Consider the following 6,338-nt stretch of genomic DNA (forward strand, 5'->3'; position numbering starts at 1 on the left):
AATCTGAGAATCTGTGGAGGAAGTGTGAAACAACTAAAAATATGTCTTATGTTCTAGGTTCTTCAAATTAGCCACCTTTTGCTCTGATTACTGCTCCGCACACTCTTGGCATTCTGTTGATGAGCTTCAAGAGGTCGTCACCTGGAATGATTTTCCAACAGTCTTGAAGGAGTTCCCAGAGATGCTTAGCACTTGTTGGCCCTTTTGCCTTCACTCTGCGGTCCAGCTCACCCCAAACCATCTCGATTGGGTTCAGGTCCAGTGACTGTGGAGGCCAGGTCATCTGGCGCAGCACCCCATCACTCTGCTTCTTGGTCAAATAACCCTTACACAGCCTGGAGGTGTGTTTGGTGTCATTGTCCTGTTGAAAAATAAATGATGGTCCAACTAAATGCAAACCGGATGGAATAGCATGCCGCTGCAAGATGCTGTGGTAGCCATGCTGGTTCAGTATGCCTTCAATTTTTTAATAAATCCCCAACAGTGTCACCAGCAAAGCATCCCCACACCATCACACCTCCTCCTCCATGCTTCATCCGTTCACCTCTTCTGCGCCGCACAAAGACACAGTGGTTGGAACCAAAGATCTCAAACTTGGACTCATCAGACCAAAGCACACATTTCCACTGGTCTAATGTCCATTCCTTGTGTTCTTTAGCCCAAACAAGTCTCTTCTGTTTGTTGCCTGTCCTCAACAGTGGTTTCCTAGTAGCTATTTTCCCAGGCCTGATTCACACAGTCTCCTCTTAACAGTTGTTCTAGAGATGTGTCTGCTTCTAGAACTCTGCGTGTCATTGACCTGTTCTCTAATCTGAGCTGCTGTTAACCTGCGATTTTTGAGGCTGGTGACTCGGATGAACTTATCGTCCGCAGCAGAGGTGACTCTTGGTCTTCCTTTCCTGGGGCGGTCCTCATGTGAGTCAGTTTCTTTGTAGCGCTTGATGGTTTTTCCGACTGCACTTGGAGACACTTTCAAAGCTTTCCCAATTGTTCGGACTGACTGACCTTCATTTCTTAAAGTAATGATGCCAACTCGTTTTTCTTTACTTAGCTGCTTTTTTCATGCCATTATACAAATTCTAACAGTCTATTCAGTAGGACTATCAGCTGTGTACTGTATCCACCTCCTGCCACAACCAAACTGATGGTCCCAACCCATTTATAAGGCTTGAAATCCCACTTATTAAACCTGACAGGGCACACGTGTGAAGTGAAAACCATTTCAGGTGACTACCTCTTGAAGCTCATCAACATAATGCCAAGAGTGTGCGGAGCAGTAATCAAAGCAAAAGGTGGCTACTTTGAAGAACCTAGAATATAAGACAATATTCATAGTCATGAAAAATAAAGAAAACTCTTTGAATGAGGTGTGTCCAAACGTTTGGTATATACTGTATATATATATATATATATATACACACACTCACCAGCCACTCTATTAGGTACACCTTGCTAGTACCGGGTTGGACCCCCTTTTGCCTTCAGAGCTGTCTTAATCCTTTGTGGCATAGATTCAACAAAGTACTGGAAACATTCCTCAGAGAGTTTGGTCCATATTGACATGATAGCATCACACAGATTCTGCAGATTTGTCGGCTGCACATCCATGATGCAAATCTCCCGTTCCACCACATCCCAAAGGTGCTCTATTGGATTGAGATCTGGTGACTGTGAAGGCCATTTGAGTACAGTGAACTCATTGTCATGTTCAAGAAACCAGTCTGAGATGATTTGTGCTTTATGACTTGGCACATTATCCTACTGGAAGTAACCATCAGAAGATAGGTACACTGTGGTCATAAAGGGATGGACATGGTCAGCAACAATACTCAGGTAGGCTGTGGCGTTGACACGATGCTCAATTGGTACTAAGGGGCCCAAAGTTGCCAGAAAATATCCCCCACACCCATTACAACCCACCAGCCTGAACCGTTGATACAAGGCAGGATGGATCCATGCTTTCATGTTGTTTGACGTCAATTCCTGAATTCTGATCCTACCATCCAATGTCGCAGCACAAATCGAGACTCATCAGACCAGGCAACGTTTTTCCAATCTTCTACTGTCCAATTTTGGTGAGCCTGTGCGAATTGTAGCCTCAGTTTCCTGTTCTTAGCTGACAGGAGTGGCACCCAGTGTGGTCTTCTGCTGCTGTAGCCCATCCGCCTCAAGGTTTGACGTGTTGTGCATTCAGAGATGCTTTTCTGCATGCCTTGGTTGTAACGAGTGGTTATTTGAGTTACTGTTGCCTTTCTACCAGCTCGAACCAGTCTGGCCATTCTCCTCTGACATCAACAAGGCATTTGATTGGCTTTGCCATGTGACTGGCTGATTAGAAACTAGCGTTAACGAGCAGTTGGTGTACCTAATAAAGTGGCCAGTGAGTATATATATATATATATATATATATATATAATATATATATATATATATATATATATATACACTGCTGAAAAAAATAAAGGGGACAATTAAACAACACAAGATAACTCCAAGTAAATCAAACGTCTGTGAAATCAAACTGTCCACTTAGGAAGCAACACTGATTGACACCAATTTCACAGCTGTTGTGCAAATGGAATAGACAACAGGGGGAAATCTTTGGCGATTGGCAAGACACACTCAATAAAGGAGTGGTTCTGCAGGTGGGGACCACAGACCACTTCTCAGTACCTATGCTTTCTGGCTGATGTTTTGGTCACTTTTGAATGTTGGTGGTGCTTTCACACTCATGGTAGTATGAGACGGACTCTACAACCCACACAAGTGGCTCAGGTAGTGCAGCTCATCCAGGATGGCACATCAATGCGAGCTGTGGCAAGAAGGTTTGCTGTGTCTGGAGGAGGCCGTAGGAGGGCAACAACCCAGCAGCAGGACCGCTACCTCCGCCTTTGTGCAAGGAGGAACAGGAGGAGCACTGCCAGAGCCCTGCAAAATGACCTCCAGGAGGCCACAAATGTGCATGTGTCTGCACAAACGGTTAGAAACCGACTCCATGAGGATGGTATGAGGGACCAACGTCCACAAATGGGGATTGTGCTCACAGCCCAACACCGTGCAGGACGCTTGGCATTTGCCAGAGAACACCAGGATTGGCAAATTCGCCACTGGTGCCCTGTGCTCTTCACAAATGAAAGCAGGTTCACACTGAGACATGTGACAGACGTGACAGAGTCTGGAGACACTGTGGAGAGCAATCTGCTGCCTGCAACATCCTTCAGCATGACCGTTTTGGAAGTGGGTCTGTAATGGTGTGGGGTGGCATTTCTTTGGAGGGCCATATGGCCCTCCATGTGCTCGCCAGAGGTAGCCTGACTGCCATTAGGTACCGAGATGAGATCCTTAGACCCCTTGTGAGACCATATGCTGGTGCGGTTGGCCCTGGGTTCCTCCTAATGCAAGACAATGCTAGACCTCATGTGGCTGGAGTGTGTCAGCAGTTCCTGCAAGATGAAGACATTGAAGCGATGGACTGGCCCACCCATTCCATCATGTCTCGCTCCATCCACCAACGTCACGTTGCACCACAGGCTGTCCAGGAGTTGGCGGATGCTTTAGTCCAGGTCTGGAAGGAGATTCCTCAGGAGATCATCCACCGTCTCATCAGGAGCATGCCCAGGCGTTGTAGGGAGGTCATACAGGCATGTGGAGGCCACACACAATACTGAGCCTCATTTTGACTTGTTTTAAGGACATTACATCAAAGTTGGATCAGCCTATAGTGTGTTTTCCACTTTAATTTTGTGTGTGACTCCATTGGTTAATTAATTTGATTTCCATTGATGATTTTTGTGTGATTTTGCTGTCAGCACATTCAACTTTGTACAGAACAAAGTATTCAATTAGAATATTTCATTCATTCAGATCTAGGATGTGTTATTTGAGTGTTCCTTTTAATTTTTTTGAGCAGTGTATATATATATATATATATATATATATATATATATATACAGTATATGCCCAGGGGTTAAGTGGGCAACATATCCATAACCAACAATACTATGGGAGGGGAAAAAACACCCATGTGACAGTGATTGACCTGTACAGTGCAAGATTAATGGTAGGTTGCATCAGTATTGAGCAGATAACTGTCACAAAAGTCAAAAAGTGAAATAAGAACATAATAATGAGGTAGGGTTCAAACATTGCTAGTGTTTTATTGGGCAGTCACACATAGGGTCAAATACAAATCTGATTGTAAGTAATGGCAGCAGACGGTACAGCCAAACAGACGTGGAACACCTGAGATGTCCAAACCTTTTGTATTAATCCCATTTAAGACATTCAGTACTCAATTATAGACAGCCAAGACATCTGTGGAACACATTTTGCAATCTTGAAAGAAAGACTTGTAACACATATATACTGAAAATAGCATAAGTTTCATTTTAAATCATCTCTGAAAACTTTCTTAGTAGCTGTCATTGTACAACCTATAGTTAAGAATTAAAAAAAATTACCTGGCAACCATATTAAACACTTGTAACAATACAGCATCAATACCAAATAAAGCTCAATAATAGATTTGAACTAAGTTACATTCAAATATTACAAGGATTATATGGAGAAAAACAGCTAATCATTGAGACTTAGCTTCTTTGTTAACAAATTAATAAATCATAAGTTTTTCCCTATAACTGGGGTTTCTAATGACAACAGTTATTTCAGCCAAATTAATAAGGGTTTTGCAGTTTAATGTGGGGGTTGGGGGCAGATAATGCTGTAATGAACAAATAAAGTAGAAATGGGTGAAAATGAAAATTGACTTGATGTTTTTCTTGTCAACACCTGAGCTAGAATGTACCTGCCTCTGACCGCACTCAATATTGTTGCAAAAATACATGAGCTATAAAAATAAAGTAGAAATACATTTTAAAAATTAAATCAGGAGAGTATTTTGAGCTGTATAGACTTTATAGCATTAAATATATGGGGATCTATTAATGAGAATGCAACTTTAAAAAGCATCCATCATTGTAATCTCAATACTGTCATTGAGGCAATTTTAAAGCCAGCGCTTTTAACACTGATCACAAAAAACATGTTTTTGTCCAAGTAAATGTCTAATATTGTTGGTTTTGCAATCCTAAACTTTATATAATGAACTTAAACAAGCAGTGCAGTGATGAAGAAACAAAAGCAGTGTGCAAAGTAATTCTTAAGAGTTTTTTCCATCCCCTGAAAAAGTACTAACTTTACAAACACAAAAGACAAAAAACAGATTTGTTTTTGCATAAAAGTGCACCCATAATAATATAGTTGATAAAGAAAAATGTATGTACTCTAAATGTCTGTGCATGTTTTGGTAATTGGATCTCACCAGAAATATTAGAAAAAAAGTAGCTATTCTGTTTGATTTTAAAATACAAAATATTAAATTGAACAAAAGCTGTTTTTTCTAGTTTTTGTTGTCAATAACAAAAGCAAAAATGTTATTTTGGTTTGATTTTAGTTTTGTATTATTAAAATAATAAATCATCACAGGCAAACATAAACAGAAAATTATCCCTTTTTTTCCTGCCTCTTGACCGACACCTAATTCTCCATATAGCTACTGACTGAGGGGCTGTTTTGTTTGTACACCTAAAAAGGTATAGTCCTGCTGTTTTTCCCCATCACAAAACAAATAAAATTCCTATCCTCACAAAATTAGCATATCATAAAAGGGTCTCTAAACCGAGCTATGAACCTAATCATCTGAATCAACGAGTTAACTCTAAACACCTGCCAAAAGATTCCTGAGGCCTTTAAAACTCCCAGCCTGGTTCATCACTCAAACCCCAATCATGGGTTAAGACTGCCGACCTGACTGCTGTCCAGAAGGCCACTATTGACACCCTCAAGCAAGAAGGTAAGACACAGAAAGAAATTTCTGAACGAATAGGCTTTTCCCAGAGTGCTGTATCAAGGCAACCTCAGTGGGAAGTCTGTGGGAAAGTGTGGCAGAAAACGCTTGCACAACGAGAAGAGGTGACCGGACCCTGAGGAAGATTGTGGAGAAGGGCCGATTCCAGACCTTGGGGGACCTGCGGAAGCAGTGGACTGAGTCTGAAGTAGAAACATCCAGAGCCACCGTGTACAGGCGTGTGCAGGAAATGGGCTACAGGTGCCACATTCCCAGGTCAAGCCACTTTTGAACCAGAAACAGCGGCAGAAGTGCCTGACCTGGGCTACAGAGAAGCAGCACTGGACTGTTGCTCAGTGGTCCAAAGTACTTTTTTCGATATGAAAGCAAATTCTGCATGTCGTTCGGAAATCAAGGTGCCAGAGTCTGGAGGAAGACTGGGGAGAAGGAAATGCCAAAATGCCAGAAGTCCAGTGTCAAGTACCCACAGTCA

The sequence above is a fragment of the Girardinichthys multiradiatus genome, chromosome Y (assembly GCF_021462225.1).
Source record: "Girardinichthys multiradiatus isolate DD_20200921_A chromosome Y, DD_fGirMul_XY1, whole genome shotgun sequence".
In the NCBI taxonomy this organism is placed as follows: Eukaryota; Metazoa; Chordata; class Actinopteri; order Cyprinodontiformes; family Goodeidae; genus Girardinichthys; species Girardinichthys multiradiatus.